This window comes from Cibotium barometz, chromosome 23 (assembly GCF_041138505.1).
Source record: "Cibotium barometz isolate CiBa-2024 chromosome 23, ASM4113850v1, whole genome shotgun sequence".
NCBI classification, from domain to species: Eukaryota; Viridiplantae; Streptophyta; class Polypodiopsida; order Cyatheales; family Cibotiaceae; genus Cibotium; species Cibotium barometz.
In genome coordinates, this window is record NC_141068.1 from 8418648 (window position 1) to 8439402 (window position 20755).

The following is a 20755-nucleotide window of genomic DNA, read 5'->3' on the forward strand; positions in this document are numbered from 1 at the left end:
CATCCTCCCCAATTTACCCTTCTTGAGGGTTGCGACATCTTCCACCAACAAGGTGCATAGCTACTCAGAAGATTAACCTTCCCGTAACATTCAAGCCTCTGAATGAAGGGGCCCTCAAATTTTTTGATGTAGTGGGGATAAGGTCACAAGGCACCCATTGCACCACCCCGCTTGAGGGTAGGGTGATGGAGTGGGGCACCAAGGACCACTGCATGTACTCGATGGTTTCCTGATAGTATTTATGTAGGAGATCAATCGTCTTGGCAAGATCAATGGAGTGGTTAAACATGTGGAAACATTCACTCTGCTTGGGGTAGTCTTTAGTGGCAAGGAAATGCATAAAAGCATCCTATTCTACCATGGCACTAGGAGATCTAGAGTGTGGTTTGAGAAAGGTGTAAGAGGATCTCTAGTGCGTTGTTTGACAAAGGTGTGCTAGGAGCTCTAGAGGATGAGTTGAGAAAAGTAAACCCCAAAGTGGCTATTTATAATTTGAAGGGTAGACATGGCCATTAGTGCATTCACACATGGCCATTATCTGGACACCCAAAACCTACTCTTCTTAGACATTGATAATTAAAATTAATCAACAAATAACATCATTACAAAAAAGCACAAAAAGAGAGCTACCATTGTCTAGGCACCCAAAACCTACTTTTCATACACATTTACAATTAAAATTAACTAACAAATAATATCATTTCAAAATAGCATAGAAAAAGGTCAAAGTAAGCAAGATGGAACTTCTATTCAACATCAACAAATTACATCATTTTTGTATCAAAATTTGGTGGCTAAGTCAAAGTATTAAAAATATACTTTGTGAGGCTAAACAAAACATCTAAACTCGAATAGTTTGGGGAGCCGTCCTGCAATCAAGAGACCATTTCCATGAGTCATCTACCGTAGTGGTTGGCTCCATTCACTTTCCAATATATGAGAGTAGAATAGGAACCCAATATTAGAAATGAGTGAGCAATCAACAAAGTTAATGCACAGCAAGTGAAGGAAATCACCTTTCTTCTTTTCAATTTGAAGCTTTCCTATTTCATTCCCTCGAACCTAATGATATCGTAGTGCTCACGAAGATAATCAAGGCTCCAATGCTTTTTGGTATTCACTTTTCCACCAAGCCACTAGGCATCCTAATAGATATCTCAATTGGTACAACCACCTCCTCTAATGCTTGAAGTGGTATCCACTTTCCATTCTTCTTCATCCACCGAGAAGCAAACATTCAAAGTAAAGCGTGCTTTCAAGTATCGAAAAGAGGGATGAATCTACAACTACACTTTTAGATGTCATTCTTGTGCACCCCCTCCACTACATCCCAATTGTCCCCTAGTAAGGCATGTATTTGCATCCCTTCTAATGATTTAAATACAAAAATTGTGCGAGCTTGGGTGAATGTGATGCCACAAAAAATATACACAAAAACATGAATGGGACAAAGCCAACTAAGGCCTACCGACCTACATGGCTTTGAATACTTCAAATATGTGTGGGTCACAAGCAATCTTTAATTTCAAAGAAGTGACCGACCAAGTGTTGGTTTTGGCCACTCTACACTAGAAAGTGGAGGGGATGGGAATAGGTTCAGCTTCCCAAACCCACCATGCTAGGTGTATGAGTGAGAGTAAAAGAAATCTCCACTATGTGAAAGCTCTATGGGCCTATATGAAGGAAGCATTGACTCACCAATACCTGCATAGATAGCTTGAAATGTCCCTGTGAGGCTTCGTAGTAGGGGTTGTTCCTCAACCAAGTTTGATGGAAATATCTCTACAAATAAGAAAGCATTGACTCAACAATATTTGTATAGATAGCTTGAAATGTCCCTGTGAGGCTCCGTATAGGGGTTGTTCCTCAACCAAGTTTAATGGGAATGTGTCTAGAAATAAGGCACAAACACAAACACACAAAAAAATTCATCAAACGATAAAACCCAAATATGGAACGAAAGCTACCAATAGGACAAATAGGAATGTGGGGTGCTTACAATTGCAAGGAAACTTAGTTCCTCCATGCTAGGGTCGAACAAGTATATCATTAGGAGAAATGTGGGCTCATTTTTGGGCCTTTTAGTTTTAGAGAGAGAGAGAGTGGCACTCAACCAATGAGGAAGAGGTTTCCATTTTAACGGAGAAATTCGGCATTTTAAAGCAAAAATTCAAGCAAATAGAGTAAAATTATGCACAAAATGCATCTTAAAATAACATTTACTCAACTTAAAATAATAATAAAATAATACTACCGAATCTTTGCACATAAGCTAAAAGATAGTGATAGTTAATGATAGAGAATCTCTAAGTTTCCCCCCAAAACTAGCTCTGATCTTCTTCGTCTCCAACATAGTCATTCTTTCTTTTTCTAAGTCTCCTCCAAAAATTAAGCTCTCATCTTCTTCTTCCGTGTGTCTTTTGCTACACAAAATGGTAACCTATAAAAAGCCTCGTACTAGCATTTCAGCTCTTACTTTATTCAATAGTTATAATACGGGCAATGGGACATGGATACCATCTACAATTACAATCAGGAGTTAAGTACTTTTACAGAGAAGGAAGAGGAAGAGGAGAAATGCTAATAAATTTGTGGAGCCATTCAAGGGACAAGTTAAAGAGTTCAAGGTATGTGAATCTAGCAAGCGTGTGATAGAGGTACTAATACAAGTTTTCTAGCATGTACTTGAGGGTGAAAAAATTTCCTCCTAGTCTTCCATGATATTGTCCCAACTGTGAGTAGTATCTCAGTCAAAGCTTCTTTTGTTTTAAAAGTGTTTAATTGTTGTTATTATATGCAATCCTGTCTCCTTATTATTTTAAAAGTGTCTAATTGTTGTTTTCAAAATGTCTAATCTTTTGGTTTTATGCAGATATTTATCCATCCAATAGGATAGACTGGCAAAACCAGTGGAGAGTATAAGTGGGATTTTTGACGCTTGCTATGCATATGTAGGAGAACAAATTTACAAAGGAAGAACTCATAGAGATCTTGCAAACCACAGTATATTTTTCTATGATATGCAGTACTTTGAACCAAACACGTCTTCTAGGGTCGTTTGACTCCATTACCCCTCCCATTATTTGGAAGCAAAGATTGGCCATTACCAACTTTACAATCTAGTGAAAGTTATAGGATCAGGTTATATCACGACATACAGAAGTCTCTTAAGGCATCTGTTTGCAACAAAGAATGTCAAGCTTACTATTTTTATGCCTATCCAAGTGTTTGTTGACTTTTTTTTAAATGAAAAAATAAGAAATACTTCAACAATGTTTATTTGCAAGTCAAGTAAGGCACTAGACTTTTTGGGACGACATGAGAAAGACAGAAGGCATCATTTCTGTTTTGGAGAAGAAGTCAATAGTTTGCAAGTACATTATGGGCTCTCAAAACTTCATTGCAACTTTTCACCACACCAAATATCATTATGTTAATGGCAACCTTGCTCCATTAGATCAAGATTTGGAGTCAGATCCCGAGAATACACCTCTAGTAATGGAGATATATTTGGGAGGGCAATTGCTTACAATGCTGAACACACTAAAACATCTCTTTCTCAAATTAGAGAAGACCTTATATATGAGGAAATTGAACAATTGCCAAAAGATTATACATTTACAATGGATACTAAAAAGGTAAACCATTTATATTTACATTCACCATTTAGTATGCTGTGTAGAACATTATGTAAGATACCACTAACAAAACCCTTTTTTATAGGTGCCAAGGCAAAAAGAGAAAATGACTTTCTACAAAGAATCTGTCTCTCATACTATTCGCTTGATTCATTGAATGATGACAATCAAAACATTGTAACTCCAAAAGCAATTTAACATATGAAAGATTTTTTTCTTACAAAACAATGTCAGGTCTCTTACAAAATTAATGTTAATGTTACAAATGTAAATAAAAGTTTAATGATGCTGACGTCCATCAGAAAGACTCTGGGGCACGAAAGTGATGCTGTGATTGATAACTCGACTGTGGTTGGGACTGAGGCGGTCTTCGATTTTGCTCCTCTTGCAATCTTTCCATATCTTCCCACACTATTTCTTCTCTTTCCCTCTCTGCCTGCATCTCGACCTACCACCTGGATTCCACCCATTCATCCACTGCAGTTTGCAGCCTGTCATTATCATTGAGGGCAGCCACATGTGCTTGGAATTGTCTTTGCCGCTCCTCGTCTTGCTGACGTACTCTCTTTGCAGCTTCCCTTGCAAATTCGTCTGTCCTCCTGATCTCTTCTTTTGCACGATAATGGGGACAACCAAAATAATTCTTTGTACAGCTTTGGTGTCCTGAACTATTTTACGTGCAAGGGAGCATATTTGTTCAGAATTATTTCCTGTACACAGAGAAAAGCTTTGTTAGGGACAATATAGCTATGTTAGATTATGCAAATCTACGTTACAAACATCACTTACATCAGGAATATCAAAAATTTTCTTTATTAAAAGGTAGGCGTGTAGGGTCATCCTCCATCCACAGAGCTGACACCTCTAGGCTAGACTGGCACCCTTATCCTACGATATGTCGTGTTTTGTACAAGGTTCGGCTCCATTAAGAGATGTTCCAATGTATATACAAATTTTTGAGCACATCTGAGAGGTCAAAAAAATAAGCATTAGCTTATTCTGCTTAAATAAATCTACATGCTTGTGGAAGAGGAAATTGTCAATAGGGACTTACTCTCTAACACGGCCATGAGATTGTTGAACAGAGTTTGCAAAATAACACGTGTTTTGCTCAATGTCGTACAAAAGAAAACTCTAGTGTCGACTGAAAAAAACAGAGGACAGGTGTTATTAAAGAAAACACATATAGATTACCAAATATTTGATGTCAATTTAAAACTTAACATGAGACTCACTCTTTATGGTAAGCCATGAAAATAAGTCTTGCCAAATATCGAGGTTTGATGCTTCAAACAAAGCAGTGTGGGTAGTGCACTGATGCAGGAGAAGCAAGAGGTGTATATGCAGCCCATTCATTATGCTAGCAAAGCCCTCACAAGGGCACAAAGGAACTATAGCACAACAGAGTGGGAAGCTCTCTCAATGATTTATGATGTGAACAAGTTTCGATACTACCTCTTGGGAAACAAGTTTGTTTTCCATGTAGACCATCAAGCCCTAATTTATCTTGTGAACAAAGCCTTTCTGGTAGGGAAGATGGCAAGGTGAATGCTTCTACTGCAAGATTTTGAGTTCACCATCCATCACATGCCCGACAAAAAAAAAATACGGTGGCAAACTTTTTGTCATCCAAATTGGATTCTAGAGAACCTACTCTAGATGGAGTGAATGGCAAACTCCTAGATACCAACCTGTTCATAGTAGCAGCAGCTAACGAAAGTGGGAGAAAATTGGTATTATGATATGATGCAATTTCTAGGGGATGGAAGTTTCCTAGAAGGTTACACTATTAACGGAAAGAAAAGGATTTCCTTAAGGAGCATGAAGTTTACTATGATTGCAAGGCAGCTCTACAAAAGAGGCATAGACCAGATCCTACATAGGTGTGTCCTAGACCATGAGCTGCAAGCAGTATTAAGAGAAGCACACTATGGCATTATTGGAGGACACATGGGTAGAGAAATCATAGCCCGAAAAATTTTGCAAGCAGGCCTATTGTGGCCAATGGTTCATGAGGGATGCCAAAGCAATGTGATGTCTGTCAACGGATGAATCAACCCAGTGATTCTGATAGATTGTCCATCTTGCCCATACTGTCGTTGTTTCCATTCATGAAGTGGGGATTGGATTTTGTTGGACCAATCAAGCCGCCCACAAAATGCAACAAGTGTGAATACATCATTGTGGCAAACTGATTATTTCACCAAATTGCTAGAAGCTAAAGTAGTAAAGAGAAATTCCGCAGAAGAGGTGGTGAAGTTCCTCTTCAAGGATATTATTGCTAAGCATGGATTGCCGGTGGAAATAGTAAGCGACCACGGCACCCATGTCATAAACAAGGTGATGAAAGGGTTGATGGAAAAGTACCTAATCAGTCACTAGAATTCCTCAACCTATTACTCCCACAGTGTAATGGCTAGGCGAAATCTACCAACAAGGTTCTGACCAAAATCTTGAAGAAGATTATAAATGCAAACAAAAATGATGCACGGATGTACCTTCCTAAAAGCCACGGATGTACCCTTCTTGGAAATCTATAAAAGGGGGCCCACCACTTCCATTTCACTCACTCTTTTCTCTTCCTAGCTGAACTATTGTAGTTTTTTCTCTCGAGCTCTCACCCTTGCCTTCTAGCCTCCTATTCTTAGCAGCATGGCTGCACACTCTGACTCCTCCTATGAGGTCCTCCCTCGTACACCCCATAAGAAGAAGCGCCCGATCGAGAGCTGATTTGAGGAGTACGGCAAGCACTCCACGCAACTATCTCATCTGGGCAAAAACCTACTGCACTATGTCAGTAGCCACACCGTCCATAACTTCATAAAAATAGTCATAAGGTGGAGCACAAGCTCCTCTATTACATAGGGCCATGCCATAGGTCTATCATTGATCCTACAATTGTGGCCCACCTAGAGCAGATCGCGCTCGGTGCCTGCCCACCTTGGGGACGAACCTCCTCAATTTCTTGTACTTCACAGAGACCTATGATTCCAATGAGGCTATAGGACAGGTGCTAGACAATGAGGGCCATCCCCAAACAATCCACCTTAGTCTGAACCTTGTTCTGGGAGTCACTCCATCTCCCGCACGTGGAGCAACTGTATGTTCACCTTGCTAATGTGTTGCACCACGTCCGCAGCACTTACTAGGGCTCCACCACCAAGGACGGGATCGAGTGGAAAAATATCTCCCAGAGCAAGAGCTGGTCATGCCCACCCGTGCCCTCTCCTTCCTCCACACCACCCGCTGGACCAATCGTTTAAATCGGTGCCATCTCTCTAACCTCGCCCATGTCCAGTAAGGAGTTCCAGTGAACAGGGTTGAGTACCTACACACAAAGAGATCCACGAGGTTTGAACGAACCCATAGAGCAAGCTCGCACAACCTCAATCCTCACCAAGGTTATTTATCATGTTATAGGCTGACCCCGAGCCATCCAACTGGAGGGTGCCACCGCCATTCCCACCCCTCTACCTCCACCTCTCACCCTTCTCCAACCTCTCCACCCCCCAAGCGCCATCACCCTGACACCCAGCACAACAGGAGCCTACTCCCTACCAAGCCTCAACTGGAATAGATACAGAGGCCTAGAATGATGAAGCCCGCCACAAAACTGCCGAAGAGAAGGAGCTACACCACACAACACAATTCTTCAAGCAAAACCTCTATGAAACACCCCCTCCTCATGTATCCTCTCCATCCCCTCCTCCCTTCTCTGAAGCAGGCACTTCCTCCCCCGCCTCCTCCTAGCACAAGATGGGAACATGTAGGCAACTTACACTCCTAGGAAGTGTATTCAAAGGGTATTCTCTCTGTTAAAAAATATGGCAAACACCTTCACTAAAATGATGTGTAGGGCACATACCTTGTAACTAGCACTATGCACTAAAGTCATAGATTATGGGCAAATGGATACAAAGGTTATTATGCAACCTTACCATGATGTAAAAGAGTCATTTAGGAGCTCAACATCAGCCAAAGGGGTCGTGATCCCTTGATTAGGTAGCATTGGTGTGATTAGCAAGATTCTAGGGTTGGTGGTCACTTTTAGGTGCTTGAATCTAGGAGGGAAGGTGGAGATGATTTAGATGATGATTAACACCTAATCTTGAGCTTAATCCTCATGTACTTCAGCCTATATAAAGAGGCTCTCATCTATTGAAATCAACACATTTTATTGCCCCTCACTTATGTTGTCATTATGCTCATCATTATGCTAATTACTTCTTGATTAGTAGCTTAACTTCATCTTCTTCATTTCTATTCAACTATGCAATGGAGCTAGTGTTTGATCCTCCTTAGGATGTTTTTTTTTAACATGGTATCAGAGCTAGGACTAGCCCATTCATCTAGAATCAAGCCCCATCTTATTTGCTTAGCAAGAGATTAGTGAAAATTAGGGTTTCATTAGCTTTTATGGGTTTCCTAGAAAATAGGATCTAGAATAGCAGCTGAGTGGAGGCCTTGGTGCTCACAAACCACGTAACCATTGCCAAAATCCTTTTGTGGGCACTTCACCAGCAATATTCCTAAGGGGCATGGCACCTCAATTGCACCATTCATAGCTCCACGTCGCCGGCAACTTCGTTTTCCCCAAAACAGGCACTTTTTTGATAGGCGACCACCAAAAGTATTGTTGCAGCTCACACACATCAAATTGGTCTAATTCCTCTGAGGTGTGGCTTCATTCGAACCTAAACTTACTCCTCCTAAGAGGGTTTTGCAAATGATTGAGTGTGCTTCACACACCAAGCAAAAAACCAGGGTGCTGTCCAGAACTGCCATAGCCAGAAAAGGTACTTTGGTAAATTTGAGATTACTCATTGATTAAGTTGCTTAAGCAAGTGTTTGTGGGCTCTAAAATCATCTAGACATACTGATATTCAATGCCCTTGAAGATTTTTAGCTTATTCTTTGTGCAACTCCTTCAAATATTGACTCCAAGTGAGCTCATTTCTCTGCATAGTGAGCAGAATATTCAACTCCACTAATCAATGATTAATCTATCATAATCCTTATCATTTGGTGCAATAAGTGGTTCATACATGTCATTAGGGACTTGCTACATCCCCTTATTACTTCACACTTAATTTGCCCCTTGATTAGGTGTCTCCCTTGCTTCCCACAAATCAATATATTTTCTGGTTTTATCTTTTGGAAAGCATATGCTAAATAACTTGATTTAGCACTATTCTTTGGTCTTAATCTCTCTTGTAAAAGGGTAGACACTGCCTCAATCATCAGAGGTAAGACCCCCTTCATTCCATATCATAATGGCTACCAAGGATTCTCCATCAATGCGCTTTAAAGGTCATGGTTTTCACACATGGCAAACCCGCATCAAGTTAATGCTCATGAAGAAGGGGCTCTTCAACATAGTAAATGGGAATGAGAAGAAGCCAAGGACTCTTGCTGATGTTCCTTGTTGGGAAGTAAGAGATGACAAAGCTCGTGCCATCATCACATTGGAGCTTGATGACACTTACATTCATCATGTGGATGGATGCGAAACTTCCAAGGAAGTTTGGGACCAACTCACAACTCTATTTGGGGCTCGATCTAAAAGTTCAAAGTTTGGTTTGCTCATTGAATTTTTTAAGCTAGAAATGAAGTCTGGCACATCCCTAGCCTCACATTTGAACTACATGAAAGGCCTATTAACACAACTTGCAGGAATAGGTCTTAAGATGGATGAAGATGTCTCCATTGGTGTATTACTTAAATCTTTACCTGAAGAATATGACCATGTGGTCACAACCTTGACCAATATGCCAATATCAAAGCTTGTGGACATTGAAGCATCTCTTCTTGAGGAGGAGAGAAAACTAAAGACCAAGCAAATGGAGTCTCCATCGTCATCAACCTTGTCTACTGAAAATGCTTATTATGCAGGATCTAGTAGGTATGGCAAGAACAAAGGCAACTACAACAAGGGCTACAACAAAGGCAACTACAACAAGGGCTACAACAATAACAATCTCATTTGTGACTTTTGTCACAAACCTGGTCATGTAGAGAAGAATTGTTTTGCCAAGAAGAAGATGCAACGAGTCTACATCATGGAAGAAGTGCAGCAGGAAGAAGACCAAGAAGAAGAAAACGATGAAGACAAGGGCCACCATCATGAGGCCCTATCTATGATTAGATCAAATCATTTATTCTAAAGTGCTAAAAGCAAGGGCATGCCCTATACACATGGGTGTCCTCTTCACTCATACATGTAGCCACGTCTTGTCACACTCTTCTAAAGTCGTCCCATACCTCTTTTGTACGCATGACTAAAGCCTCTGAGTTCACATTGGCATAACCTATGTATGGCATTGCTAGTCAGACCACGCTCATGCATGCTATCACTGAGCATTGGGTGGTTAATTAGGCTCATGAGAGTCAGCATGACCAACTGCATCATTGAGTGGATTCAGTGTTTGAGGAGGGGTGTTAAAAAATATGGCAAACACCTTCACTAAAATGATGTGTAGGGCACATACCTTGTAACTAGCACTATGCACTAAAGTCATAGATTATGGGCAAATGGATACAAAGGTTATTATGCAACCTTACCATGATGTAAAAGAGTCATTTAGGAGCTCAACATCAGCCAAAGGGGTCGTGATCCCTTGATTAGGTAGCATTGGTGTGATTAGCAAGATTCTAGGGTTGGTGGTCACTTTTAGGTGCTTGAATCTAGGAGGGAAGGTGGAGATGATTTAGATGATGATTAACACCTAATCTTGATCTTAATCCTCATGTACTTCAGCCTATATAAAGAGGCTCTCATCTATTGAAATCAACACATTTTATTGCCCCTCACTTATGTTGTCATTATGCTCATCATTATGCTAATTACTTCTTGATTAGTAGCTTAACTTCATCTTCTTCATTTCTATTCAACTATGCAATGGAGCTAGTGTTTGATCCTCCTTAGGATGTTTTTTTTTAACACTCTCCACCCACGATGTGATATCCAATTTTGCCGAGGGATTCTCTAGCTTAGCCCGAAAACTCATGAACCAAATGACCGATTACATGCACATGTAGTAGGAGCAAGTTACCGCTTACGTAGCAACAGATGTTGATCGCGAAAGCTAACCACCAACAACAAACCCAAGAAGCCCTCCACGAGGCCATGTTGGCTAACTATCACCTCCAAGCTGCTTGCGAAGCTACCCTCACCAACACCCTTGCCTCCCTCATGGAGCTCTAGCACCAACTCCAGGCTTCTCAAGAAGCGGAGTAGCAGGCCCTTTACGCCCTCTCCCTCACCCAAATAGAATCCCATCAAGTATCAGCCTCTCCTTCTAGCAGTATAGGGAGAGTGCCCTACACCACAAAGATTCCCAGCTCCAAGTTGCAGAGGCCCGAGCTATCCCCAACCCCCACCCACCCCTTCTAGCCCTATCCCCCCCAGCACAACCAAAAAGAAAGTTGACGCATTGATGGACACAGCCATCGAGCTCCCCACCCTCGCCATCCCTCCCCAAAACCCCGCCCAACTCCTCGATCTCAACTTCCAAGCCATTCGCCCCTCAACCTCATCCAGCATGTCTCCCTCGATGTATGAGCCCATCACCCCTACCACATTTTCCTACATCCTCACCAAGCTCCCCAATGACTCCATCTCCTTTCTTGCCACCCTTTTCTTCCAGGGCCAAATCTCGTTCATGCAACCTGCCACCCTCTTCGAGTTCCCCCTCCACCCCCTTCAAGCCAACCTCCTCAACTAGGCCCACCTCCTCCAATTTAGGAAACCTACTTCACTGACGAAACCATTGACCTCACCGTCCCCTACAAGCTCTGCCCATATCCTTACTCCCCCTCTCGCACCGCCAAAGACCTCTGCTTCCTCCACCACCGGGAGTGGGAAATCATCTACGTTGCCTACAAGTCCCTCCACCATTTTACGAGCTCCACCCTTACACCCACGAAGGACTTTTCATCCTTTACCCACCACAGGTGTGCCACTTCCAACTCTAGATTATTGAGGCCACTAGGATCATGCACTTCAATGAATCCCATGTGGCCTTTCCCTTAGACTTCTCCCCAATAAGAGGCCGACGACGCCTGCTACTTCTACTCCAAGTGCTCGAGCAATAACTCCTCCGACGATGACGACAACAATGATGATCAAGATGGAGGAGTGGCTCTCGGCAACCCCCCTCCACCCTCGTCTCCTCATCAATCTCAACCCCAGTACCAGCTCCCAACTGCCCACCACCACCCCCCCAGGAACCACCCTTCTCCCTTCCCCTCACAATCCTCTACACCCCCTCACATACCCACTCTGCCTCCATCACCAACACCCCCTTCACCTGCCACCCTCCATCTCCATTTGGGCCTCTCCCTCAACTTGAAATACATAACCTCAACGTTGGCAAGGCTCCCACCTCTCCTTACCCTGCAACCCTCGCCAACGGTATGCTCTTCATTTGTGACATCCCCTCCACCCTCATCACAATCACACCCTGACTTCCCTTCCCCCACACCTCTGGAGGAAGGCAAAATTTCCCCACCCCCCACCACCACACACAAGAGAATGAAGAGGTGGACGCACCCCTCAACCCCCTCAACTAGCGTGATCCCCTAGATCGCACATAGTTCGAGAGCAAGCCATCAACATCTCGCTGACAACTCCATGCCGCCCCCATCTCAGCAGGGTGACTGACCACCGCATGGACATCCATGTCCTTCACCCTACTTGGATGTCGAGCACATGGAAGTGCTCGACATCCCCATCGGCAAAACGAGGAGGTTACCACATGGGGGTGTTGGCACATGGAAGTGCCAACACCCCCATCGGCAAAACGAGGAGGTTACCACCAACTCCCCTCCACTGCTCATCCCATCACCTTCGAGCTTATGGGTGAGCAGCCCACGCCAGCCTTTTCTTCTCAAACCCTACATCTGGGAGTAGTATTGCAAGGCCCCATGTAACCTCCGGATTGATCCCACCTCCGGATTGATCCCACCTACTTGTCCATCCGCCGACGCTGGGCTTGGGACCTCTTCAATAAGGAGCAGACAACAACGAACCCTAAACTCCGATACAACGTTCCATGTTTCGCCCCCCCGACATCCCAAAGCCCTTTGCAAGGAGGCCAATAGGCTCACGAAGATCCACGCATTCACGACAGATATGAGAAGGTGCTTGATCCAACGATTGTGGTTACCATCCACGTCTTCCACCTTATTATCACACTTCTGGAAACCTTCTTGGATTGGAACCACTACTACGAGAGTAGCCAAGGCCTCGCCTTCAACCTCAACAAAGGCTCCACTCTGAAGTAGTTATTCGGCTACTATGAGCGCATCCAATGGATGCTCGCGTGCAGACCTTCAAAGTTAGGATGAAGACCACTTTTTGGATGAGCTACAAGGTCTTCCATAGATCCCCCCACATCCCAAGTTGCAATTTGACTTCATCCGCACACCTACTCCATCTACTACCGCTAAGTACCCTTGCTAGTTCCGAGGACGGATTTGAATTAGGGGGACGGGGGTACGTTAACCACACTGGTTAACATCATTTTTTAAATCGTGGTTACACTTCTTGTAATCCATTGTTATGCAACTGTGCTAAGCACTTAATGAAAAAGATATATGGGATGACCAAGCTTACGACTTGTGTAATGCCGGTCCACAAGAATGAGCCTAGATGTACATAGAGCTATAAAGTTAGTTTTGGGCCCCCAATTGTAAATGGGTAGCTGGCCATTGTAAAAAGAGAGCTCATGTATATAAGTGATTTATAAAATATGAAAAGGGACAATCCCATTATCACAATTGAGTGTTGCCTTCTCTCTCCCTCTCCCTCTCCCTCTCTTGTGGCTATGGTGGTAGGCTTGTATTGGGGCTGATGCATGCTTACTTGATTGTGGTGTGTGCATGGAGGAGACGATTCTTGCCTTGTCTTCTCTTCTCCCTCTTCTTGTCTCCTTCTGAAGATCACTCTTGCATACACAAAGGCATTGAGTGGGGGTAGAGCTTTCCATAGCTCCCCTCCTCTTTTCTCTCCCCCGAGCTTGTGAAGCTCCATTTGAGTGACACAAGTGAAGGTGGAGTGAGCCCCTATCGGCGTCTCATTGGGGAGTTAACCCTCATTAGGGTTGGCTAAGTGCTAGTCTCCGAACGACCCTTGCACGGTCTTCTTCCCTCCCTCTCATGTAAGGTAGCATGTTGACTTGGTTAATACAATCACATCTCTTCCATGCTCAAAACCTTGCTCCTGTGCTTCCTTCATCTTCACCAATGTTTTGCCGAATGCTCCCAACCATGCCGAACCCACATGGCTACCCTATCAACTCTCCTAATCTGGGCATCCGTGCATAATCGTGCATGTTGACTTGAACCAAGTTAACCAAACAAAGGAGGCAACCTTAGAACAAGATACTCCATCACAGACTTTAAAAAAAAGACTCCGAGAGGGGAAGAAAGGTGGTGGAAGGGGATGGTGTCTAGGGCAAAGTGCATCATATGTGTTACATCATCATAACCAAGTTTGTAACCTACCTCATGCATGCAAGCTCCTTATATCAACTGGCAATCTACATACATATTTTCCTATGGCAGAAGGTGCATACATATTTGCATATGACATCATGAATATGATGCATGTATATGTGCAATTAGAGTGAACATTCGTATATTTATAACAAGGGAGTAGATAGGCACCCCAAGGCACCAGCCAAGCGAGTAGCCAACTGATGATAGCTAGTGCATGGCATCTAATGTCCCAACTCAGCAAGAAAAAAGGCGTGCTATATTAACAAATGTGATAAATCAAAGCAATGCATCCAATATCGATAATAATGGAGCTTCTAAAGCATGGTCATTAACGGGCTTGTTTCTCTGAAACTTGTGTTCTACATGTTGGCCTATAGTTTTGGATATGTGAGACTTACCCTTTCCATGGGTAGTGTTTCTTATGTTTGCAAGTGGGAGGTATGTTTTCCTTAAACATTCAAGTACATGTTGGCCTATAGTTTTGGATATGTGAGACTTACCCTTTCCATGGGTAGTGTTTCTTATGTTTGCAAGTGGGAGGTATGTTTTCCTTAAACATTCAAGTAGCCCCTTCGCATGTTTTTGAGCATAGGTGACAATTTCTTGGAGTAAAGCTCAAGTAGCTGTAGTCGATGATTCCAAGCACAATGAATCTTCACAAGCACTACACTCATGATTCAAACCAAGAGTTATCAAAGCTTGGTGTTGCAACCCAATATGATGAGAATCTACTACATGGGACAACAGCACAGCTTTGGAGAGCATGAAACAAAGCACATCTTATACATATTCAATGCTTCCAGAGCTCCGATGTCCTAAGGTTTTGCCATCTTCACTGATTTTGATGTGGGTTTGCACATTTGATATATGCAACCTAAAGCTACTGTATAGGTGGAAAGGTGGAAGATTCTTTCAACCATGTTAGTTTTTTGAAATTTGGGTCAAACGGTATACGAGAACTCCAAGGTTCTTCAATTGAACTAGGGTTTTCCTGACTGTACAGCAACCTTGTTTTCCCTTATGGGCGAAACCAGGGAGTCCATCTCTCGGGCACCCCCAAACCAGCCTCAAAGCACTCCCCCTAGGCTCCTCTCCATTCAGAAGGCGCCCAACCCCAGAATATGCCATCAGCATAAGACGTGCATGCTCCAGGCTCTTCGTTTCATGCGGTAACATCATTGCATGGCATGCAGGCATCCTGGCACTCTGCAGTCGAAAGGAGCGAATACATGCAGACTCCTCCACCTCTACATGGCATCGTCTCTTGGAATAGATAACTTCACTTTTGGCCACTTCCAACTAGACCCGTAGACCGACTTCCGCTCAACCCTCAACCCAGATATGGCTTCTATGGTGGGGATTACTCCCAAGTGGAAGTGGAATTAGAGACGAAGGAGCCGTCGGGTCGTCGCCTATACAGAGCGAAGAAACAGAGACACTGGACTTGAATGAGATTCGACAAATAACGAGGCCCTCTCTAGAGTCAACAAAGGCAAGGTGTTGCGACTCCAGCTAAGAACGACAAAGCAGGAGGCAACTGTCATGATAGAAGCAAAGATAAGCAATCTGGAGCTGGTGAGTCTATGCCTGTTTCATTACTTGAAAATATGGTTAATGAATATGGTTTATCTTACCAGGAAAGGGAAATAGTGTGTCTATGTTTTGGCCTCGTCCACTAGTTGAATTTCTCCGTACATGGATCAGAAATAACTGGACAATAAGGGGATGGGAAGTCGAGAAAACCCAGTTTCTTTCCAATAATTATTATTGTTTCCTTTTTAAAAATGAGCAAATGGCTCTCAATGTACTTGGTGCAAGACAATGAATGATTAGAAACTCTCCTTTATCTGTCTTTAAATGATGGTATGCAGACTTCTCTCCCTTGGGTCCCAAACCCTCCATAGTCCCTATCTCGGTAGAGCTCCCAAATTTGCCGATGCACCTTTACACCCGTTGTTGCTAAAGCTTATTGTCAACCCTTTGGGAAGGCTTCTAGGTACTAGACCTATAGATGACCTCAACCTAAGTGGCATCCCCTTGAGATAGATATTACTTAAGAACTTCCAGTGAGTTTAAACATCTCCGCAGCTAGTGGGTACTCGATAGACCATCAAATTATTTATAAGAATATCCCTAATACTTGCTTCCATTGTGGAGCTAAGGGTCATTACATCAGGAATTGTCCTATCAAATTTCCCCCTCCTCCTCCTAAGCAAGAAGAACAAACAGCCCCAGAGCCAGATAACCAAGGTTTCCAAAATGTAGGAAGGAGAAACAAACCCCTTGCGCGGAGCTGGCACCCCAAGGGAAACCCCAAAGTAAAACATAATAATAGATTCTCCCCTCTTCTCTCATGGACCTTGTTGATCCTTCCCAACCTAAGGAGGAGTCATCAAGTGAGGTGGTGGAGTTTGTTCCGAGTTCCTAGTAGGCAGCAAATAGACAAGAGTCATTTGCTAAGGAAGTAGATGATACTTTCAGGAGGAGTTCCATGCAGAGCAACTCCTCCCTATGTAAGCAAATGAAGAATCCCTTCCTGGAGAAGGAGGAAAAATCTCTCTTTAGCTACAATTAAACAAGGGATAAGGAATGGTAACCTCAATGATATAGGTATCTCCAAAAGAAGACAATCCCAAGTGGGAGGGATGCATTCCCCAGCCCCCAATGAGAAGACCCCCAAGCCTTCTGGGAAACCTCCTTCCAAATCCCCCAGAACATGATGCTTGTCAACCTTACAGTCATGTCCTTCAATACTAAAGGACTCACTGATGAAACTAGACCCAGAGTGATAAAAGACTAGTTATGGCAGTCAAGATTGAAGCCTACCATTATATGCCTTCAGGAAATCAAGGTAGTGGGAGATCTTCTACATAAAAATCTTCTCACAGTCTCCAAGAGCAACTGATGGTTTGTGATGACAGAACATAAGCAGGGCAGCAGCGGGGGCACAGTCATGGGTATAGATAATTCTCTAGTTGCATGCATTAAAGAGGTCAGCATTGACCCTAAACACAGATGGATTGCTATAAGAATTGACATAGGTGAAGATGTATTTACTGTTGTATCAATATATGCCTTGGGCTGCCCCCTGCTCTGCAGGGTCCAGACTGGAATTGTGGACATCCTTAATGGGAATTCAGCCCCACCAATTCTCCTCCTAGGAGACTTTAACATGGTGGAAGCTCAGTCTAACAGATACAAACAAATGGGACATGCTATCAGAGGCCAGGAAAAGAAAAGTTGGGAAGAATGCAAACTCGCCCACTCCCTTCACGATATGTCATCCTCTAATGACTTCACTTGCAGCAATGGAAGGTCAAATCTGTTGACAAGGAAGGCTCGGCTTGATAGATGCTATATATCAGATGCCCTTAGTCAGAAATATCTGAGCTCATCTCAGTAAAAGTCATGAAGAACATTGTGCTTTCAGATCACTACCCTATTATTGCATCTATTAAATCATCGAGGGTAAGGATGAAATCAGGATGATTTCACACTGACCCTAAACTGTTTCAATTGCCTTCAGCTCAGCAGGGAATCAAACAAATATTGGAGAAGTCCTTCTCTTCCATTCGTGCCCCCGACGGCTCAATCAGTGAGGGAAACTCAAAACTTCCTAGTTTTTGTTAAAAAAGAGGTGACCAAAGCCCATGCCCATAGACAGAATAGCAAATACTCCCGTCTTAGGGATTGAGAGCAGAATGGCCACTTCTCAGGAGGATGATCTGAGTGGTGAAATCAATGTTCTTAGAGAGGAGCTAAAAAAGGAGGAAATAATTCAAAGCCAAGGTCTGAAACTCTTCATTAGGGAATGGTGGGCCAGAAAAATAGACAGGCCTTCCAAAGAGATGTTTAAAATTCTTAAGAAGAAAGCAGAAAAAGACTTTTGTCCATTTTTTAAAACCCCGCAGCAAGGACAGCTGGCAAATTCTATAGAAGAGAACATGAACACAGCAAAAGATCACTTCTCGAATATCTTCAGTATGCCTTTAGAGAAGAATGCAGAGAAAGACAAGGCCCGAATGATGATTGCCAATTGCAGACAAAAAACGATCCCTAGCTCCATAGCATCAACTCTGGAAGCTGACATCACTGAGATAGAAATTACAGAGGCAATAGACAGTCTCAAGAATGGAAAACGTTCAAGCATAGATGGGCTCCTTGGTTGCTGAATTCTTTAAACAGTTTAAACATGTGCTTATCCCCCCTCTTCATCGGGTGTGGCAAGAGAGTGTTGACTATGGAGCTCTCCCAATTTCCTTGAATGAAGGGATTATCAAATTAATTCACAGAAGGGGAGCAAAAGAAGACCTATCCAACTGGAGACCGATTTCCATGCTACCTACTGCATACAAGATATTTGCTAAAGTGCTGGCACAAAGGCTTAGTGATAAGCTGAAAATGTGGGCCAGAGAGAAACATAAAGGGTTTATAAAGGGCCGTTTTATTCTAGATGCCATTATTGCATTATGGGAAGAAGGGATAGAGCATGCCCAGGAATCTAATGAAGACAAGGATGCCCTCTAGCTCCTCTCCTCTTTGCGATTGCAGCTGATGCTTTGGGATGGCTTATTCAAGATGCAATGTAGAAAGGGGAAATGAAAGGCATTGAAGAAAGGGCAAATGTGCCTACAACTATTCGCAGATGACACTAATGGATTGATTCATAACTATGACAAATCTATCAGAACCTTTTGGAAATGCCTTCAAGTTTTCTGCACGGCCTCTGGGTCCAGAATTAATCATCAAAAAATTGGATTCAAAACGATGATTAATGACCCGCCACAATGGATTGTTCAACAAGGCTATCAAATCTTAGAAGAGGGTTGTATATTTCATCTACTGGGTATCCCAATGGGCTTCAGAGTCGCATTGAAACAACGGTGGTAGTGGGTTATGGATAAAGTTAATAAAGTTTGATCGGTGGAAGGGCTACCAACAGAACTTGCAGGAAGATGCCTGGTTCTCAAGAATATCCTTATACCTTTAATCATTTACTTCCTATCATGTTGGATGCCGTCCAAGAGCAATATCAAAGAGCTACAGTCTTTATGCAAAAAGTTCCTGTGGTCTCAGGAGATGTGGACATGAAAAAATCCATAAGGTGGCTTGGCACTACTGTACACTACCTAAGCACCCAAATATAGAGGACCTTGCTACTCATCTTGCAGCCAAATGGATTATCAGAAGCTGGCAGTCAGACAAGAAGAAGAAAGTATCCCTCATCTATTTATATCTTGCCACTACAATAAATGTTTCTTGGAGGTGATTCACCAATGCCTCTCCCTGGTCAATGCAACCCAGCTAAACTGGAAGCGAATTCTTCTTGGTGATTTTATTGGGTACTCATCAAGGATATGGAATGTTATTAGAGCTGAATATCTGTGGTGTGTGTGGAACATGAGGAACTATGCACTGTTTCAAAATGCAGTAACCCACAATTGCCCTGGTCTGAGGAGGGCTCTGTTTGTGCAGATGAAGATGATCTTAAAAGTGGACATAACTATCTGCCAAGCCCAGAAGTCGAGTATAGAAGTTGAAGAGGTACTTGAAGTCAATGAAGCGCGGGAAGAATATGAAGAAAAAATCAATGCTATCAAAGCTAATTGGGCTATCCAAGATCAGGAGTGGAATGAAGTAGGCCGACAACTGATTGTCGAGGAAGAAGAGTTAGCACAAGCAATTATGGCTCTAACTGATGTAAAAAGCTCTATATAGGATCTGAGGTAAGCTTCTCTAAAAAGCTTGATGTTTAAGGCCTGATGGTTTTTGTTTTTTCTCTTGAAATAATACTATAACCTCTGTTCTGATTATTTTTTTTAAGAAAAAGAAAAAAGAAATTTGGGTTAAACATTTTAGGTGGTCACGTGCATGTTATTGATTTGTATGCACCATTGAAATTGTTTTCTGGTTCTAATGACAATGTGCGTGCGTGTGTGTGTGTGTGTGTGTGTGTGTGTGTGTGTGTATCCAAGAAAGAGACAAAGAGTTCACCTCAACACACCCTCCAAAGAGACGACTCGGGATGTCACTAGCCATCTTAACCCAAGTCAATCCCAGTGATTTAAGTGAGATTCACATCGTAGAATCTCATGCAATGCATTGGTAACACAATGCGGCCCTCTTTTCGTTTGGGACTGCAGCTCATTCATGGTGGCAAGCTCTCATAGCGGTCCGAGTAAACGGCCCAGGGTGGGGCAGCCACACAAAAAATGAGACAAACAAATAGATAGAGCGAGATATATAGAGTGAGAGACGAGGCTTAAAGAGCTAAACTTACTCATGACTAGAAGTTAAAAACAAACATGAAACCAAAGGTAATAAACTAAAACTGAATATGAAATTTTGATAGTGTGAGACTCGAGAGCTTTAAAAACTGAAATAAAAACAAAAGAAAGAAAAGATTGAGATGTAAAGTTGTAAGATAAGAATCTACCCAATCTCGACTTAGCTTCAATGAATCCGAGTGTGAGATATACTCATCAAATAAAGAAGTTAATTTTAAGAGCGAGATATCTTTGCATGTGTACAAACAAACACATATGACAGGAAAATAATATGAAACCAAAAGAGAAGAAAACTAGATGGAAAGATACACATACCTGATCTTCAAGAAA